The following is a 21600-nucleotide window of genomic DNA, read 5'->3' as shown; positions in this document are numbered from 1 at the left end:
TCTTGAACAGGTCCATCCTAGAGTCTTCTGACCCACTCTGGTGTAGATGGGTTGATCTGGTTGTGTGGCACAGCTGTAGAGGGGATCACCTTTCTCTAGGTACCTCAGGATTGCCCTTGCTTTTTGTGTTGCATCCTCTGGTTTCTGGGTTCCATGTCTTTACCTTGGGGTTTACTCCTTCACTTCGGCTGAGTGCATCTCTGAAAGACATCTCTACATGCCTCTTACTTTTTCAATACGGGGTCCACCTCCTCAACTGTGCTGGTGTCCCCCATTCTAAAGATGCTCTATTTTGTCTTCTAGATAATAAATCTGTAGTCTTCTGCTAGGGTGAGGAAAGGGCATTGTCTTGGCTGCATGGAGGAAGGGAGAACATCTGCGAGTCTAACTTTTCTTAAACAAACTTTCAACAAATCTTCCTATTTGTAACCTACTTTCACCCCCATTTCCAGAAGGAACTGGTCCAGCCCATTCCTGAGCCTTTTGGATTTTCACAGTATAAATTGCCCCGCTTCCCCATTGCCACTTAGGATTCAGCTTTCTTGGGTCTGCTCAGTCAGCTATCACTTTATCCTGCTTCACGTCTCTTCGACTTCTCATCTTTATACCAACTGCTCATCTATTGGTATGTCTTCCTCCTTGCAGGGTTTTGCCACTAGGAAAACAGGTGTTTACTTGTTATGTAGAAAACACATGAATAATAGAACAAACATATTAGGAAGGCTGAGTTTATTATCCTAAATGATAATACATATTGTGAGACTTTCTGAATTGCTAAGTCTTGGTTCTTTGTGTATAAAATGGGGATAATAATCTCTTCCTACTTTACGGGACTTTGAGAGGCAAATGAGATCGATGGAGCAAAAGTGTTTGGGAAGCTCTGAAATGGTATCTAATTTTTGTGCTCATCTTGCTTTCTACACGTGGTTCAGGCAGAGGTCCAGGAGGTGCTTTCCGAGTGTGGTGTGTGTGCAACAGTGGGAATTAGTAGATCCCTGGGGACATGGCTGCAACTTGGGTGGTATCTCCACTTTTGTGTGGAAGCCATCGCTGCTCTGTCCTCTTAGCTTGGTAGATCTGAAGCATTGGTTATACCATTCCTGGTAGGGACACTGATGTTCTCGCAGCAGTTGCAGGGCCTCCCTAGGCAGAGGACACTGCAAGGATGCATGAAGATGGCTGCCCCCTGCTGAACTGTGGCTTATGGGCTGCTCTGGGGGAGATACTCCCTGAGGGATCTGCTGGAGCCCATGGTGGGCAAAAGCCAGCAAAAATTTATTACCATTATTGTGACTATATCTATATGCATGGCCAGCATAGCCCTGGAAGAATTTAAGTTATATAAACTTTGTGAATCTTAGTAAATACAGTCTAGCATTCTTGTTGTTTATCCTAAGGTTGAGCTTGCGTCTCTGCCATATAATTGGCATACTTCCTTGTTTAACTAACCATGTTTCCTTTTTTAAATAAGGAAAACTAAGTACATAAATGGTAGTGTTACAGATAGTAAAGAGTGAACGTTGGGACTTACCTGGAGGTCCAGTGGTTAAGACGTCGCCTTCTAATGCATGGGGTTCGGGTTTGATCCCTGGTCGGGGAGCTAAGATCCCACATGCCTCGGGGCCAAAAAGCCAAAACATAAAACAAAAGCAGTATTGTAACAAATTCAGTAAAGACTTTAAAATGGTCCACATCAAAAAAAGAAAAAAGAACAGTGAACATCAGCACAATCCAATGTAAATTGTCACAAATTTCAAGATTTATAGGGTTTTATTAAATAGATTAACTCAATCTAGTTCAAAAACTTTTAGAGATTGCATTGTTTTGATCAATCTCCTTTACCCTTAGAGATAACCCAAATAACAGAAAAACTTAAATAGTTTCAGATACAGCAGTGCTGGCTGAGGATATCAAGGTGATTTAAAAGTTTCTGTGCTTCTGCCAACGGTATCATTGAGAACCGTACACTCCTAGGATTGAAAGGAACCTTAGGAATTCTCTGTTCTGACATTTTTTATAGATGTGGAAATTGGGGTCCTGAGAGGTGGGGTAGTTTGCTTGAGGTCACTGAGTTGGCAACACTGTATTTCTGAACTTGTTTGCTACCAACAAGGAGCATCTCAACAACAGTTCAGCTTCCAGTCAGAAATGGCCAGATTAATATGCCTAACAACCTCTATTCTTTCTCATACTTCAATTAATGTCAGTAAAGAAAAAAAAAGTTGGGCTTCCCTGGTGGAGCAGTGGTTAAGAATCCACCTGCCAATGCAGGGGATACGGGTTCGAGCCCTGGTCTGGGAAGATCCCACATGCGGCAGAGCAACTAAGTTTGTGCACCACAGCTATTAAGCCTGTGCTCTAAAGCCCGTGAGCCACAACTATTGAGCTCACGCGCCACAACTACTGAAACCCACGTGCCTAGAGCACGTGCTCCGCAACAAGAGAAGCTACCACAATGAGAAGCCCGCGCACCGCAATGAAGAGTAGCCCCCACTCACCACAACTAGAGAGAAAGCCCACGTGCAGCAACGAAGACCCAACCCAGCCCAAAAAATTAATTAATTAAAAAAAAAAGTTAAGCATTACCTCATAAGGGTAAAACAGAAGTATAGAAGAGACAACAGCAACAAAGTTCTGAAATTTGCAGAGCAAGTGGATAAGTGGTAGCTGACTGAGCAGATACAAGAAAGCTGAACCTTAGTGGCAATGGGGAAGCAAGGCGACTGTGTAAATCCAAAAAGCTCAGGAATGGGCTAGACCAGTTCGCTCTGGTGATGGGAGTAAAAGTAGGTTACAAACAAAGATTCATTGAAAGTTTGTTTAAGAAAAGTTAAGACTCGCAGATACTCTCCCTCCATGCAGCCGTGAGAATTCCTCATCCTAGCAGAAGACTACAGATTTATTTTCTAAAGAGGGTAAAATAGAGGATCTCTAGAATGGGGGACACCAGGCGCAGTTGAGGGCAAAGAGGGCATGCTGTCAAGGCACTTTCTACTCATGTGTAATTTCTCTCCATGCCTAGTATCATATATCAAAGTTGATTTAGTTCCAAATTTGCGACACAGGTGATTAGGTGACCCCCACCCCCACCCCTTCCCCAGAAAGGGACAGACTTCTTACTAACCATTCTCCCACTGAGTGAATCCTTTAGGTTTTTGGATAACATTTCATTTTACCTTTTCTTGCCTCTCCTGTAATTTAGAAGTTAATCTTCACAGAAAAGAAAAGGATGATATAATGAAGTTTAAAAGTCAAAGGGTAAATATTTTCTTGGTATTATACCAGTTTTGTCCTAACAATTGGACTAATCAGCAGTTGGTGCTTTAGAAAAATATTATTTTATTAGTCCATAGATCTTGGAAGTCACCTTAGATGTTTTGGCCATGGAGGTGGGGATGGCGTACAAAGAATCCTAAGATGTATTCTTTGTTCTTGTAGAAGGGATGAGATTCAGCACACCAAGTTCAATCTAGTTGTCATTGTGTAAAGTGTAAGACTGGGTAAAAAGTTTAAAAAAAATCTTGTTCCCTACCCTCAGAGGGTAAATGGTCTTTCTGCCATTTGCAGGAACGTGGATGGACCTAGAGAATATCATACTAATATCATAAGCAAATATTATATGATATCACTTATACATGGAATCTAAAAAGTAATACAAATGAATCTATATGCACAACAGAAACAGACTCACAGACATAGAAAACAAACTTAATGGTTACTAAAGGGGAAATGGCAGGAAGGCTAAATTAGGAATATGGGATTAATAGGTACAAACTAATATATATAAAATAGGTAAGCAACAAGGGAACACAGGGAACTATATTCAATATCTTGTAATAACCTATAGTGGAAAACAATCTGAAAAATTATAAAACGGAATCATGTTGCCATATACCTGAAACTAACACAATATTGTAAATCAACTATACTTCTATTTTAAAAAATAAATTTAAAAATAAAATTGTCTTTCTTATTATATTCTAGTATCTCTTAATCTCAGGTATTCCATCTCTAAAAGATTCAGTGGTTTGAGATTCACATAAACCAATATCATATTAAAGTGTTAGGCAAGTGTCTGGCAAATAAACTGTTTCAACATTTTTATGGCTCAGTATTTCCTAAATTTATTCTATAGAATAAAACTTAGGAAATAGCAACCCATATAAGAGCACATACCTTCAACTGCCATGCAAATTAGGTTGGCGCTGAATTGTATTTCGTTCATCAGCCATTTCCCCCCTATTTACTCAATATAGATTGTTTATGGAAAGTTAGACACCCCAGATCCTTTTCCTTCCTCCACTCAACCAAGGGAATTAATATTGGTGAATATTTGAGATTTTATTTTCATTGTCCTTCATTAACTATGCTTAGGGGCCATCATTTTGAATTGGAGACGTTTCCAGGTTCTTAAAGAAGGCTGATGAGTGTGTTTTTTGTTCGTTTGTTTTATTATATAACTGAAGAAATTAATTGATTCTAACGTAATACTGTTCAATCTCTTTTGTAATGATTGGTTTGTTTCCCTTTGAGGGATTCTTAATCTACTAGTAAGTGACCAAGTTTTATCTCTGTATTGTGAGATAAGTCCTTCTTGATTGAATGAAAGGAGATAAATAACACAGTGTCATAATTCAGATATTTGGAATCACTTTCCAAAGTGACATGTGAATTGTTTAGTTATCTCAACTGACCTCTTGACTGCTGGGTACAAGCTTCTGAATAAAAAGAGGTGGTAGAGGGGCTTCCTTGGTGGCGCAGTGGTTGAGAGTCCGCCTGCCGATGCAGGGGAAACGGGTTCGTGCCCCGGTCCGGGAAGATCCCACATGCCGCGGAGTGGCTGGGCCCGTGAGCCATGGCTGCTGAGCCTGCACGTCCGGAGCCTGTGCTCTGCAACGGGAGAAGCCACAACAGTGAGAGGCCTGCGTACCACACATACACAAAAAAAGAGGTGGTAGAGGAAGGGGAAGTGTCATGAACTGTTGTTCCAGATTTTGGATCAGGTCTTAAATAGTGGTTATCCCTGATTCTAGAATAAAAAGACTATAGGGCATAGTAAGGGAGTATAGATGGTAATAAGGACAGGAAGGAAGTTAGCATTTAGGTCTCTTCTGTACATAGGGTTGGAGCAAATGCTTAAAAGCATAACTTTTCCATCCCTTACAGCAATGCTGTTTGTTTGCTTGCTTATTCATTCATTCATTCATGCATGCATGCTGCGCTGCACTGCACAGCATGCAGGATCTTAGTTCCCTGACCACTGATCGAACACCCGCCCCCTGCAGTGGAAGTGTGGAGTCTTAACCACTGGGCTGCCAGAGAAGTCCCAGCAATGCTATTTATATTGAAAGTTATGGAGTTAATTTTCTTTAAAAATATCCTCAGGTTATTTTATGGTCAGATTAATATGTCACCTAAGTACAATTCATTAGTATGACTTTATGGCCTTTGGGTGGCCAGGGGTGGGGTAGGGACAGACTGATTGTAGTACAATATGAAATGTAAGCCAAATAAATACTTAGTCATGTTGGTACCAGGGGAATAATTGTAACTCTTACGAACCGCCAGGTCCATTTTAACTGTCTTGTAAAATCTAACTGCCATCTAACTGTCTAGAAATGATTTAATATCTCAGTTGACCTAGCTGCCACAAAGAAACCTATAATACTTTAATAAAATTAGGTGTAGAATAATTGTTAAAAATTTTAAGGTTATAAAGCATAGCTTTATTTACTCATGGATCCAGAAAACCAGTGCACCAATTTTCATTCAGTTCATTTGTTTGGGAGCTGCTGGTTGTTTGGTTTCAATGTATGCTTGAGTCTTGTTGAGATGTAATTTCTTCCACTTCGTTTCCTTTCCTTTTTTTTTTAAGCTCTTGTTCTGTGTACCTTCTTTGATCCTTAAGTCTTGAAGCATTGACATGACATGTGGCAAATTTATTTTTCAGTCCTTAGGTGGTGAGGATTGAGTTAATCATGTATCCCAGTTCATGGCACACCATCAGCACTGATCTGTGCAAGTCTTCTCTCTTAGCTTTCAGAATTAATTAGAATTAATTAATTTCTCTTTTGCCTCCACTTTCCACTTCTGTTCTCAGTCCCCCATAGTTAACTGTTCTAATATGTTTGATGTATTTTTGTAAATATATAGTAGTGGTTTTTTTTGATGTGTGTGTTGTTAAATTTACCTAAATGGTGTGCTGTAGTCTTTGTTCTGCTTCTTATCCCCATCAACCCCTGCCTCCTTCCCCCCTTTAAAGACTATTTTTGTTGCTGTGTATATATCTAGTTCTTTGTTTCTAACTGCCATCTACTGTCTATAAATGATTTGTTCTCTCAGTAATAGACACCCAGATTGCTTTCAACTCCCCACCACCACAGACAATGGGATAAACAGCCTTGCACTTGTTCTCCTGTGGTCCTGCGGGAGAATTTTCTGGACATCTGCGTAAGAGTGGATTGCTGCACGTACTTTGATTAAGCAAGTGCCAGATTTGGGCTCTTTGTCAGTGTGCACAATGGATCCTGTTTCTCCATCTTCCTGCCAGCACTTGGCTTTATCTACCTTTCTAAGTTTTGCCTATCTGATAGGGGTAAAGTGGTATCTTAATGTTGTTTTAATTTGCATTCTCCAATTACTAATGACTTGCAGCATCTCTTTGTATACAATTAATCCATTTTGAATGCCCCTTCAGTGAATTACCTGTTCATATCTTTCGCCCATTTCTTTAATTAGAGTTTCTGTCTTTTCTTTGTTGATTTGCAGAAGTCTTTTATCTAGTTTAGAATATTAGCCTGGTATTTGCCTTATCCCAGTCTGTGATAATACGTTAATTTTGTCAGTGGTGCCCTTTGTTGAGCAGAAGCTAACCTTGATGTAATAAGTCTATAATTTTCTTTACCTTATGGCTTTCTGGGTCTTGTTAAATATAATAAAGATATTCTGTAGTTTTAATGATATATTTTTATAATTCAGCTTTTTACATGAGGTCTTTAATCTGTCAGAGTCCATCTTTGTATATGGCTTAGAATAGTAATTTTTTCTGTATGTAGTAAGACTGTTTCTCCAACCCCATGAACTAATTTGCGGTACCACTGTCCTTATATATCACATTCCTATGTTTTCATGGCTTTTTTTTTTTATGTTTTTTTGTTTTTGTTTTGTTTTTTTGCGGTATGTGGGCCTCTCACTGTTGTGGCCTCTCCCGTTGCAGAGCACAGGCTCCGGACGCGCAGGCTCAGCGGCCGTGGCTCACGGGCCCAGCCACTCCGCGGCATGTGGGATCTTGCCGGACCGGGGCACGAACCTGTGTCCCTTGCATGGGCAGGCGCACTCTCAACTACTGCGCCACCAGGGAAGCCCCATGGCTCTCTTTTTTAATAGTCTTTGTTTTTTTAGATATATTTGTTTTTTCTCACATGAGTACCAACTGGTTGTTGTTTTTTTTTTCTTTCACTCAGCTTTGTGCTGTCTTAAAAACTCATATGGTACATAAGTTAAAAAGATGTCATTTCTTTCTCAAATTAATCTGTAAAATCAGTGTAGTCCCAATTAAATTCCATCTATTTTTTCCCTTTAGATTTGGCAGACATTTACAAATTTGAATGGAAAAGTAGAGGTCTTTTTCAAAATTGATCTACCACTTTCTGGTCCTCTTAATGCTTAGTCTGTCTAAGCTCACAACTTTTCTTGTGCCAACTTTGGCATTTTATATTTTTCTGGCAATGTATCCATTTCATTTCTTTTTTTAAGAATAAAATTTTTATTTTAGAACAAGTCTAGATTTACAGAAAAATTGTGGAGATAGTACAGAAAGTTCCCATTACTACTGACAAATTCTCTTAGCCTTTCTTCATCTTTGTTTCACCTTCATTTCTGAAGGATATCTTCACTGAATTTATTATAGAATTTTGAATGACAGTACTTTTCTCTGAGCACTTTAAAATTATTGTTCCACCATCTACTGGCTTCCATAGTTTCTGATGAGAAGTCTGCATTTATTTAGATTATTGTTCCCCTATGTGTAATATGACTCTTTTTTTTTTTTCTGGGTACTTTTAAGATTTTTTTTCAGCACTTTGGTTATGATGTGTTTGGATATGATTTTCTTTAAATTTGTCCTGTTTGGGTTTTCTTCAATCTCTAAATTTATGTCTTTCACCAAATTTGGGAAGTGTATAGCCATTATTTCTTCAATTATTTTTTCTACACCAAGCAATTTTTTCTCTCCTTCTGTGATTCCAATGACATGGATGATAGTGTTTCATAGTTCTCTGAGGCTGTGTTAACTTTTTTCAGTCTCTTTCCTTTTTGGTCTTCATATTGAATCATAATATTCATCTGTCTTTATGGTCATTGAGTTTTCCCCCTGTTATCTCAATTCTGCTATCCAGCCCATCCTGTGATCTTTTTTTTGTTTGTTTTGTTTTGTTTTGTTTTCACGGGCCTCTCACTGTTGTGGCCTCTCCCACTGCGAAGCACAGGCTCCAGACGCAGGCTCAGCGGCCATGGCTCACGGGCCCAGCCACTCCGGGGCACGAACCCGCGTCCCCTGCATCGGCAGGTGGACCCTCAACCACTGCGCCACCAGGGAAGCCCCCATCCTGTGATCTTTTTATTTGACATACTTTACTTTTCTGGTGTAAAATTTCCATTTGGTTCTCTTAAAAACACTTTTTAAAAAAGTATTTTATTTTATTATTTATTTATTTATTTTGGCTGTGTTGGGTCTTCATTGCTGTGTGTGGGCTTTCTCTAGTTGCAGTGCATGGACTTCTCACTGCAATGGCTTCTGTTGTTACGGAGCATGGGCTCTAGGCACACGAGCTTCAGTAATTGTGGCGCATGGGCTTAGTTGCTCTGCGGCATGTGGGATCTTCCCGGAGCAGGGCTTGAACCCATGTCTCCTGCATTGGCAGGTGGATTCTTAACCACTGCGCCACTAGGGAAGCCCTTAAAAACACTTTTATTTTGAAATAATTATAGATTTATAGGAAGTTGCAAAGAAACGTGCAGAAAAGTTCCATGCACTCTTTTCCTAGCCTCTCTCAGTGTTAACATTTTGTGTAACTCTCATATGTTATTAATAATAAGAAATTGACACTGGTACAATCCATAGAGCGTTTTCAGATTTTTCCAGTTACACATGCACTTGTGTGTGTGGGTACAAGTAATGTGGGTATGGTTTTATGCAATTTTATCATGTGTTGTATCATGTAACTACCACCACAGTCAAACTGCAGAACTGTATCATCATCCTTTTGGGTTTTTTTCATTGTTTCTACTTTTCTGTTGAGAACATCAGAAACAAAACACCTTTCAAGAGTGTTTACCTTTACCTCATGGAGCATGGTTATAATAACTGCTTTAAATTCTCTGATAATTCTAATATTGAATATCTGTTTAATTTTGGTTTTGGAATCTATTGATTTTTTTCCCCGAAGAATCAGTTACATTTTCTTCCTTCTTTGTATGTCGAGTAATTTTGAATTGTGTCATGGACATATTGAATATTATGTTGTGAGATTTTGGGTGCTGTTAAAATCCTCTGGAGAATGTTGAGATTTTTTTGTTTTAGCTGACAGTTGACTTGGTTAGGTTCAGATCATAAATTGGGTTTCACCTTCTGTGAGTGGTGGTTCCAGTGTCATTTCAGTTCTCAGCATTTGTTATGCTCTTTGGAACTACACTGCCCATGCACTAATCAGACTTGGGCAATGTCATATTGTAGTTCAGACTCAAAGCAGTTGCTGTCCTTCTTTGGATTTATTCTACACATGTGAACTTGGAGAGCAGACAGACACTTTAGGGGGTGGACACAGGGGAGAAGGACTCAGCCCAAGACTTAACATTTGTTTATATGTAGAATTGTTTATATGTCCTCTTTCCAGTTTTTTCTTGTTTGGTATATCCCTACATTCTTGGGCTTCCAGAGGCCCCTTTCCCATGTAGTTCTGTGGAGAAGGAAAAAAGGAAAAAATTTACATTGTACTCTGGCTTGCTTTGGCTCTTTTTTCCAGTCCTCTGGCCAGAACAAGAAAGTTTCTCTCAGCACTTTTAGAGAGAGAGAGAGAGAGAGAGAGAGAGAGAGAGAGAGAGAGAGAGAGGGAGTGTGTGTGTGTGTGTGTGTGTGTGTGTGTGTCTGTACGTGCGCATGTGCTGTGCCATTGTGAATTGGCTACCTGGACAAAGCCATTCTTGGGTCAAAGCTGGGCGGTGAAGGAATTTAAAAAGAAAAAAATAAAAAGGCGAGGAAATTCACTGGTACTGTAATTTTTCAAGTTTTTACTTCCCTTCTCTACTTGCCTGTTATTTATGTACTTTTCTCCATCCTCGGGTAGGTTTTTTTTTTTCTGTTTTCAGTTCAGAGTTTTTAGTTGTAATCAGTGGGAGAGAGAGGCTATAGTGGGCTTACTCCGTCTTGGCATCTTTGGTAGAGTGTAATTTGTTAATTTCAGGGCAAAAAAAGTATCAAATAGTAGAGGAACTAGTTAAGGGCGTGGATTTGTGAAAGCAGAGAACTATCTGGTACTGAATATAAGCTTTCCATGGAACTGCTTCTCAGTCTGGGAAGAGTGTTGAGCTGTTAGAATCCATCAATGTGTTAAACCTAGTGGGAGAATTTGAGTAGTGAGCTGGGGGTGCAGTCATGCCTTGTCCATTTTTTTGTAGACCAAACATATTAGGTTGAAGCATATGCAATTGACAATATTTGACTATCTTTGACTTACAAAAACCGTATTTTCTCATGATTTAACCTATATTTAACTCTCAGTTCTGCAATTTGAAGAAAGAAAATGAAACCTCAGGTTTAAATATGATCTGTATTAAGGTGATGCTTGATGCTTTAACAGACAAATCCAAAATCTCAGAGGCATAACACAGTCCAAAATGGACATTCCCGTTGTTGGACAGCGAATGGGGGAAGCTGCTCAGTGAGGTCACGTAGAGACTCAGGATGATGAACTCTCCTCCATTGTTCATACATGGCTTCCAGGTGTCCTGGGTGTTGATACCCAGCCAGGAGACTGGGAAAGGGAAAGGGTGACAAAAAGAGAGGGTAACAAAACTTCTTAATCTTAGCCCAAAGTGGGTATGGTATGTTGGATTGGTGAGGACCAACCTAGATGTGGGGTGGGGGGTGGGTGGGGGGTGGGGTGGGAGGGCAGAAAATGTATTCTGTATTTGTCAGCTGCTTTCCAGCACCAGTTGTGATGGGAAACATGAACCTCCGGTGGGCAGCCGGCCATCTCTGCCATACTACTTCTTGATCACTTGGAGAACATCTTTTGCTGTGTGCATTAGTTTGCTAGGGCTGCTGTAACAGAGACTAACAAAGACCACAGACTGGGTGGCTTAAACAATAGAAATTAATTTTCTCACAGTTCTGGAGGCTAGAAGTCCAAGGCCAGTGTGTCAGCAGGTTTCATTTTTTCTGAGGTCTCTCCCCTTGGCTTGCACACAGTGCCTTCTCACTGTGTCCTCACCTGGTCTTTTCTCTATGTGTGCTCATCTCTGGTGTCTCCTCTTTTAACAAGAAACCAGTTCGATTGGATTAGGGCCCATCCTAAGGGCCTCATTTTAACTTACTTACCTCTTTAAAGGCTCTGTCTCCAAATACAGTCACATTCCGAGGTACCGGGGGTTAGGGCTTCAATATATGAATTTTAAGGGGACAGAATTCAGCCCATAACACACACTCTACATTTATAACAAATGAATATGTTTTTACTAAAAGTAGTCATACTCCATTATCTAAAAGAAGAAAGTAATGTTAGATATATGTTATAATTATACTTTTACTGGATCTGTAATAAATTTTAAATTATACATATTAATGAAGATTGCCAGTGTCTCAAAGGCATTTTTCCTTATTTATTAATCAAGGAAAAAAGTTTAGTGATGAAGATAGTTTAGTTTTTAGCAAACTAAATCATTTTTCTCTTCCAGAGTTTGTGTTTGGTTCTTATTGTAGCTTATCCAAGGGGTATGTTAATTACTGAGAGAGTAAAGAGAGTTACTAAACATGTCTCCTATAAGAAAATCACCACCCTCTACAGTGTAAAAGTAAATCTCTAAGTGTATATTGGACATTTTAGAATTTTGTCTTGTTGTGACTTGCTAAATGACATTTTGTTACTGAAAACCAAGGCGATGTTATGTGGTTGGTAATATCCTTTTTAGCCTGCCAGACACTTGAAGGTGAAAGAGAATGTGCCTGTGAATTCCACCATCCGAACTGTTGGACTCCTTCCCTTGCTCTGCTCTTTTGTCACTATTTCCAGTGTGTTGGAGGTGAAGCTCTAAGGCAGCGTTCCCCAACCTTTTTGGCACCAGGGACTGGTTTCCTGGAAGGCGACTTTTCCACAGATGGTGGGGGGCGGGGGTGTGGGGATCGTTCAGGCGGTAATGCTAGTGTTGGGGAGTGTTGGGGAGTGGCAGATGAAGCTTGGCTTGCTCACCCACTGCTCACCTCCTGCTGTGTGACCGGGTCAGCAGCCTGGGGGTTGGGGACCCCTCCTCTAAGGGAAGGATGAGGCTCTTAACCCTTTATGTAGGTGGTGATTAAAGATTGTGTAGCCTCACTGTCGACTGTCAGACCCTTTTTTTGACTTCTCAGGATTACCTTTTACCAAATGGTGGCTTGAGATTCAGCTCTCCTTTATATAACTATGCTCCACCTTTATAGATTTCTTTTCTTTTTCTTTCTTTCTTCCTTCCTTCCTTCCTTTCTTTCTCTTTCTTTCTCTCTTTTTCTCTCTCTTTCCTTCCTCCCTCCCTCCCTCCCTCCTTGTGGCTTGCAAGATCTTAGTTCCCCAACCAGGGATTGAACCCAGGCCCAGGCAGTGAAAGCGCCAAGTCCTAACCACTGGACCTCTGGGGAATTCCCTACTCCACCTTTAAAGGAACTATAATTATGATTTTAAAAGTTATATAAATATCAGGTAAACATTGGTCACTTTAGAGATTTTGCTTTTATACTTGTTTTCATAATTACTATTTTAAAAGTTATATAGATATCAGATGAATACTGGTTTTTAAAAAGATTTTGTTTTTTACATGTTTTTATATTTATTGTGAAACTAATAAGTTTAAAAATCTTCTAGCTTCCAAGAAGGAGTAACAACTCAGCTTCTGTGTTGACATTTGCTGCTAATTGTTAAAGTGAGAAATCTTTTGCAGTTTGGTGTAGAAACTTGTCACCTCTATGAATGAAGTTATCCAATTCCTTTGTGAGAGATTCAGTAGTCAGACTGGTTTTTTGCTGTGTCATGATTCCTTTATCACTTCTGAAAATCAACTCTAGAAGATTTTCCAAGTCGTGGTTAAAAATGAGAAAGTTCCATAATTTTCCCTTATATGTTATTTAACACGTTCATATATTGAAAACAGATCTAGGGGATTCTATAGTATATAATATATATGTTTCCTCTCTCTTTCTTTTGCTTTCTCTCCCCCACCTCTCCCCGACCCTGCCTTTCTTTATATATATATGTATTTAAACACCTACAGTGTTCTACATGTATTAATTGGATCAGTAAATATTTGAACACCTACTAAGGTCAAACATCGTTCTGCATGAGACAGTTGCTAACTGCCTAAAGATATAGGCAGCAATATGTGACTATAGGTTGTGTAAACAATTCTTTTCAATACCTTGAGTTACTTGAGGCCTTCCTTTCAGTGAGCAACCTTTAATTTGTAAAATGATAGTCTCAGAAGTTTTGATTTCATTCTTTCAACAAAACTTTTATTAACTGCTTTACTATTTTAGTAGATTGTAGGGATAGCAAAATGACTCTGACCCAGTTCTTGTCCACAAAGAGCTCACAGTCTAATCAAGAGCTGACTTGTAATGAAAAGCAGATTAAAGTTTGATTCTATGTTGAGGTAAATGATAATAGAAGTATGAAAAGAAAATGCCATGGCAACAAAGGGGAGAGTTTGGGGAAAGGGTTTGCCAGGAAAAGCCTCACAGAATATATTATTGTTGGCAGCCCCTTGAATGACTTTGGCTGTAAGTAGACGGGAGTTCAATTCTCTGTGACCCTTGGAACCTAGGCCTTTTAATTATTCATAAATAAGCATACATCTAGGACTGGGAATTTATTTAAAAGATGCATCTTTCTAGTTTAAACTTTAGTTTAACTAGTCCTTTAGGAATAGGCATTTAAGGATGCAGCTGTATGGCAGCATTACAGATGTTTGCTCTTCAGAGTCCCTTATAACACAGTTACAGTTATCCTGCTTTGCTTAGGTTGCCCTTTCCTTTTTAACAAAAAATATTTCTCATTTGTCTTCATTCAGTCCGTATAAACAAAGCAAAACTTTTTTTAAAAAAATCAGAAACTTGGATCTACTCTACTTTAACGTCCTCATGTGTCTTCCTTTTCTCTTCAACACTAAGATGTCCATCACATGCTGATACACAAATATTACCCCTAGACTAAGATCGTAGTCGTGTCAAACTTTGCTGAGTAATATATGGCTGCTTTTTAAAAGAAATATACCTTTACAAAGGAGATTCTGGCTTTTTTCATTTATATATTATGAAGTTAAGATATATTTCCTAGAAAAAATATTTTGCTGTAAGCAGAACTGAAAGCATTTGCTAGGAGAGAGTTAAGGGTTGCTAAACTCGAGGCATGCAGGATTGGTGGTGAGCCGAGAATGCTTTCACAACAATTTGATTCAGCAAACATTTACTGAATGCTGTGGTCAAAGCATTGCTGCTAGACCCTCTGACGGGTCAGAAAATGAACATAGGCTCTGTTTTGAAGGATCTTCCAATTTACTGCACTGTTTCTGAGTCTCCTCTGTTCCATTCTCCATCTTTGCCATTTCCCAGATAATGAAAATTAGAGCTGTGATTTATCAAGTCTGTAAGCTGGAAAGGCTATAAAATTAGTTTGCTTAAAATGTTGGTTGCTAGTTCTCCGTAGTGCTGCCAGTATTTAAAATAACGGAAAATATTTGGTGTCTCCTTCCGCAAATTAACATTTCCATGAGTGGCTGCTTTTCATAGAGCATCTCGAGCCAGCCCCTCTCGTGCTGTGAGTCTTCATTGACAGTATTAAATCAGATCTGAGCAGCTCTAGGAGACAGTTGAGAGTTTGAGAATATGCCCAGTGTCAGCATCTTGGCTAGAGTGTGCTGTGAAACAAAGAAAACTCTTGGCACCCAGTAAGTGGTTAGGCATGTACCATTCTATGTGTGAGCTCCAATAAATAAAGCAACGTAGCGCATTCCGTGCTTTCATTTGGGCAGAACTAAATGGTTAAGTGTCCTTTTAGGCTTTCCCCTAAGTCTGTCCCAGGCAGTCAGCACATAATCCAGAAGATGTAAAATCTTCAAATACAGCCACTTATCTTTATCATGTAGAGCTCTGTGCTGGGTGCTTCAGGCTGTAAAGAGACAAGACTGAGTACCTGTCAAGTAGCTTACAGGTTGAGTAGCACCCTGGTCTAGCTGTTCCACCTGTCATCCCACTACAGGTCCATTTTTTCCTGGCCTACCCTGGTCTGTAGCCACCTACCACTTGGTGTTGACCCATCATCATTCAGTATGGTTATTCCAACACAATCTCTATAACCTATCCTGAATGTAGAGTGGATATTGGAAACAGTAGAAGAGATGGGCCTTGATCCCTGGACAGGGTCTGCAGTGATTGGTGAAGCCCATTGTAGCACTATTCACTTGAGGTACTGCTTCAGGGCCATTTTATTTTTCTGACTGAGTCCCATGATTGTCATGGAACAGGCAGAACCCTGGAACAGGAAGCAGTCTTTAAAAATGGTTAGCCCAGTTTTGTTTACGTTTCCTTTTTCTACAGTGTGTATTTTTCCTTCCTCAGACTAAAAATAGCACAATGTAGTGTATAATAGTGTGGGGTTATTTGCATGAAATCACTGAATTCATTTATTCAAATAATTTGTCTTCTCAAGTATTTTTAAAGTGACCAGGGATAAATATTTATGAATTACATTTAAGTACTTGGAGGGTATTTTGGAAATGTGTTTTTCTTAAGAATAGATTTGTGCTATGGTTTCCTTGACTATGTTTGATGATATTAAGAGTTCTTGGAAATTTTTTCCAAAATCTTGCAATTTGAAAGTGGGTGGAGTGTTTGGAATTAATTTCAGCTATAATTATATCTTTAATGGTGGTAGTCTCTTGCCTGTTTCATATTATAACAAATGAGAAGTGCAACACCCTCATCATCAAAATACTTAAGAAACTTGCATCTAAAAGGAAGATGGGGAACTAATACAACCTGTTTAGAAGTCTTGAGTTATTTTACTATGATTACACTAAATTAGATTAATTAGATTATATTTATCTAAAGTTAGGTGGTTGTTTACTTAAACCTGGTGTTAAGATCTAGAAAGGAGGGGAGAGCAATAAAAGCACCTTTCTCCCCCACTGAAGTTTTCAATAAATTGAATAAAAACTAAAGGATTAGCAAATGGTGGCCATAATATTACCTTTATTATTGATAAAGGTGAAGGTAAAGGAAGCAGCTTCATATTAGAGCCAAATTGGCTTGCTAATAACTAAGTTCCAAAATTAGGCAGACCTACCCCCTGGTCACAAGTAGTGCTGGATTAGAGAAGGCAATATGTGGTATACAGAGCCTCCACCCAACCCAGTTCCTATAGGCAGCTCACTCATATGAGGAAGAAGGGCGCGACTGGACCATTTATTTTTCCCAGATTTGCCAATCAGATCAGTTGCTTCCCTCCCCAGGATAGAAGCATCTAAGTGGCAAAGAAATGCCAGAGAGGTTACAACTGGTAGGGCTCCGTTCACAGAAGGGGACTTCAGAAATGAGGAATAAGCACTCCCCACTAGCATTTGGCTTCTTCTCCTATGCGTGGTTTCTATGAAGAATGCGTTGGTGCCAGGTAGGAAATGGTAGCATAACTAGGCCAGGAGCAAACCTTTGTTTTGAGGAAGAGGCCTTATAACAATTGGCCTCTTGAAAATTATAGCAAACGTTTGTTTACCAGAATCAAAGAAGTTGTCTGTCCTTAGGCAGCCCTTGCTGCCTTTCTGAAGCATCTGTGATTTAGCATGCTTTGCTGGGCATTAAATGAAGGCCCACAACTTAGTCTTCTGCTGTCCTTTAGCATTTTAAAATATACTTGCTGTTCTGTCTCTTCTTTGAGTTTTCTTCACAGACTCATTTTGTCTCCTCCCCCAAACCCTAGTGTTTCCCATGATCGTAGCCAACTTTCTTCTCACTTGACACTCTCACCTTGGCTGTCAGCCATTTACACAGTTTTAACTGTTTAGTATCTTGATGATTTCCAAATCTTTATCTCCACCCAGACCTCTGTTCTGAGCTCCATGTTTATATGTCCAGCACTCTATTTAACAGTTCCACCTGGGTCATGTAAAACTGACTTATTCTTCCCGCACACTCTCAACTCCATCAGTCAGAAATCCTTGTCTTTTGTTTTGTGTCCACAGGCTTTGTGAGTGGCATCTCAGCCTATCCACTAGGTTAGGCCAGAAACGTGGGTGTCACCTCAGCAGGCTCTTCCTCTCCTTTATTGCTTACCTCCCAGGTCAGGGGTCAGTATCTGGCCAGAGACCTGTGAGCCAAGAATGGTTTTTACATTTTTAAGTGGTTGTTTAAAATAAGCGTATATGTGTATTTGTTACAGAGACCCTATGTTGTCTGCAAAGACTAAGTATTTACTATCTGACCCCTGTCTGAGGCCAGCAAGTCTTATCAGTTCTCCCTCTAAAACATCACTTTTAATTGTTTCTTTCTATCCCCCCCCGCCCCCCAAAATCTCACCTACCCTGTTTCTCCCTTGGCCTCCTAACTAAGTGTTGTCATATTTCTTTATAAAACACAGAACCTAGTGATGTCCTCTCTTGTTTAAAATCCTGCAGTGTATTTTGCCCTTTTCTCCTCTGTTTTCTGCCTGCAACCTCTTCAGCCTGTAGGACTCTGCTCAGTTGTCACCTTTTCCTTAAGCCCACCTGCCTTCTTATGGAGTTATGCCCCTATTCCACCTGGTCTGTACTTCTGTTATTACACATTCTAGATTGTGTTCTGAGAATCCATTCGCCATTCAGTCATTCCTACAACACTGTGCGTACCTGGAGGACAGGTTCCATTTCCTATTCGTTTCTATGTCTTCTTTACCTAGCTGTGTGTGGCATGTCAGAGGACTGTAATGAATTAATGGGTGCTTTAAGAAATAGTTCTTATTCCTAAGATATGAAAAAATATTAGTAGTCTAAAGATATCATTAACCAGTTTGAGTTGGTAGGCAGGATTTATAACATCTAGACTTTTGATAGAGTCATGCTACATTCTCCTGATTTCTGTTTCATAGCTTTTTCAGTATTACATTTTTAATTTTGAGATAGTTGTAGATTCACATGCAGTTATGAAGAAATAATACCAAGCCATCCCAGTTATCTTTTACCCAGTTCCCCCAATGGTAACATATTGCAAAACTGTAGTACAAGGTCACGACCGGGATATTGGCATTGAGGCAGTCAAGATACAGAACATTTCCATTAACAAGGATCCCTCCTGTTCCCTTTTATAGCCACACCCACTTCCCCTCCCACGGCAGCTTGCCCCTCCCCCATGGCAATCACTAACCTGTTCTCCATTTCTGCAATTGTCATTTCAAGAATGCTATCTAAGTGGAATCAGAGTATGTAACCTTTTGGGGTTGGATTTTTTTCACTCAGCATAATTCTCTAGAGATTCATCCTGGTTGTTTTGTGTATCAGTAGTTTTCCTTTTTGTTTCTTTTTGTTGCTGAATTTTCATAACTTTTAAAAGATGAAACTCTCCCCTATTTATATATCACTGCAGTTTTTCTTTTTAAGGCTATTTACATTTTTTTCCTCTTGTTCTTTATCTGTAACGGTGGTTTTCAAACTTTGTACTCTTCCCCTGTACTTTTTTTTTGGCGGTACGCAGGCCTCTCACTGTTGTGGCCTCTCCTGTTGTGGAGCACAGGCTCCGGACACGCAGGCTCAGCAGCCATGGCTCACGGGCCTAGCCGCTCCACGGCATGTGGGATCTCCCCGAACCGGGTCACGAACCCGTGTCCCCTGCATCAGAAGGTGGACTCTCAACCACTGCGCCATCAGGGAAGCCCCAAACTTTGTACTCTTAAATTGAGACTCAAAGAGCCTTTGTTTATATGTGTATTGCATCTATCATTATTTACTTACTACATTATAAATTAAAACTGAATATTTTAAAAATATTTAATTCACTTAAAATAACAATAAATCTATTACATTCTCATAAGTAATATATTTTTATGAGAAATACCTGTTTTCGTAAACAAAAAACATTTAATGAAAAGAAAAGCACTGTTTTACATTTTTTGTGACTCTAATGTCTGGATTCTCATATCTACTTACTCATTTAATCTGTTATGATAAATTGTTTTGGTTTAAGTATATGAAGAAAATCTGGCCTCACATAGCTATGTAGTTAGAAAAAACCAGGAGATAGTCGTATCATATAACTGTGGATAGTCTTCTATGGTACTACACCCAAACTCAAGTGATAGTTTATTAAAGATTAGTTACAATGTAGGATGGGAAACCAATAACTTTTCATACTGTTACATTAAAATTATAGTTTGAATGGGTCATTAACTTGTGTATGATTTTTTGTTTTTAACATCATGCATTGGTCATTTGGAAAATATTGAATCGCTGTGTTAGTTACATCTTCCAAATTGTGACACATTTCATTATACATTGTCAAAAATTATATTTGTTAATCTCACCTTCAGTCTCATAAGAAAAAATGCTGAGTATTGGGAAGCTGTCAATCTCAAGTTTTCTAAAATTTTGATTTTTGCTTTGAAATCACTGTCAGTTCATTGAAGTTTATGATTGTCATTAATGCTGCCAGTAACTGTCTCACTTCATTAATTTTTAAGAACATGTCTGCCAGATACTCAAGTCTGAAAACCATAGTTTGTTCATCATTTCAAGTAGAAATGGTGTTAAAGTAGAAATGGTGTTTGGGTGTTAAGTGCTCAAAGGAGGTAGCCATTGCCATTGTGGGGCCATTTTTCTGGCCAGGCTCTCCACCATCCCCATGCGGCGAGGCTACTGGGGTAACAAGATTGGCAAGCCCCATACTGTGCCTTGCAAGATGACTGGCCACTGTGGCTCTGTGCTGGTGCGCCTCGTCCCTGCCCCCAGGGGCACTGGCATTGTCTCAGCCCCTATGCCCAAGAAGCTACTGATGATGGCCGGAATTGACCACTGCTACAACTCTGCCAGAGGCTGCACCACCACCCTGGGCAACTTCACCAAGGCCGCTTTTGATGCCATTTCTAAGAACTACAGTTATCTCACTCCTGATTTCTGGAAAGAGATGGTGTTCACCAAGTCTCCATATCTGGAATTCACTGACCACCTTGTAAAGGCCCACACCAGAGTTTCTGTGCAGAGGACCCAGGCTCCAGCTGTAGCGATCACAGAGTTTTATATGAGAAAAATAAAGTGAATGTAGCTGGTTTTAAAAAAAGGCAGTCAGTTCAGCTCACAACTCAGTTATGTAAGTGCTCTTCTTTGAGACAACACAGAATATTAGAAAGGTGTGGACTCAGGGGTCAAAATGTAATAAAACTAGTAACTACCACTGTGAGTGCATGGCCTAAATCACCAGCTGTCTTGATTTGTCCTAAGGCTCCAGCCGCTTTATTCTCCATTGCTTTTATACCATCAGAGCAAATAATTTAAAAGTGTGAAGTTTGAAATCCATTGTTATAGATAAAGAACAAGAGGTAAAAATTTAAAACAGACTTTCACACAGTAAAAATGGCAAATAATGTCTTAATATATTATTGAACTATTTTATACTTTGTGGACCTTCGTAAGTTCCTGGGGGACCCCCAGAAGCCCACGGACCACATTTTGGAGGACCGCTGATTTACAGTAATTTGTGATGACTTATTTCTTTCTCTTTTCTCAGATTTCTTCTGTTTGCCTTTACTTTTGCTGAGATAGACCCTATAGAGGCACTGATCTAGGTTGAATACCATTACGGGTCAGAGCTCCACTCTGGACTGGCAGCCTCAGCGTGGGCACTAGGCCAATGCTAGGACTGACCCTGGGCACAAAAGAGAAGACTAGTTCACAGCCTCACCTTGGGCAAGCAACAAGGAAGGGCCATAAACCTACTAGCCTTGTTGGCTTGCTGTGTGTGCATTCAGAAACTGGTCACATCACATGGACCTGAGTCCAGAGGGAGACATTAACTATGACTACTCAAGTGCTTTCCTTCTGAAGCAGTCTTTCAGGCTCCAGGGTGGGAGAGATTCTCAGGCTAGAAAGGGCCCTCCATAGGGCTATCAGACCTACACACTCTAGTCCCAAATCTTCTGAGTCATATCACAGCCTTTTCATTCTAATTATCTCCAGGAAAGGGCCTCAAGTTTTCCTGGCAGTAATAAACCTTAGGAGTTAAGAAGTTTTTCCGTATGAGTACTCTAGATGCTCCCTTATATAACTTAAGTCCATTTTCTTTAGTTTTGTTTTTAATAAAAATAAAGAGCTAATAACAGTGCTTCTCATGCTATTGCTTTATAT

The 21600-nt window shown here is 39.6% G+C and overlaps 1 protein-coding gene and 1 pseudogene across 2 annotated transcripts in view; both read left to right on the top strand.

Annotated features, from left to right (window-relative positions):
* The window catches only part of LOC132529205 (small ribosomal subunit protein uS5-like), a 52228-nt pseudogene extending 31713 nt beyond the window's left edge, over nt 1-20515 (top strand).
* The window catches only part of DIP2B (disco interacting protein 2 homolog B), a 232750-nt gene that overhangs the window by 54671 nt on the left and 156479 nt on the right, over nt 1-21600 (top strand). The window lies entirely within an intron of this gene.

Source organism: Lagenorhynchus albirostris, chromosome 11, assembly GCF_949774975.1.
Source record: "Lagenorhynchus albirostris chromosome 11, mLagAlb1.1, whole genome shotgun sequence".
Taxonomy (NCBI): domain Eukaryota; kingdom Metazoa; phylum Chordata; class Mammalia; order Artiodactyla; family Delphinidae; genus Lagenorhynchus; species Lagenorhynchus albirostris.
The sequence above is the reverse complement of the archived record's forward strand: the minus strand, read 5'-3'. Positions and strand labels throughout refer to the sequence as shown.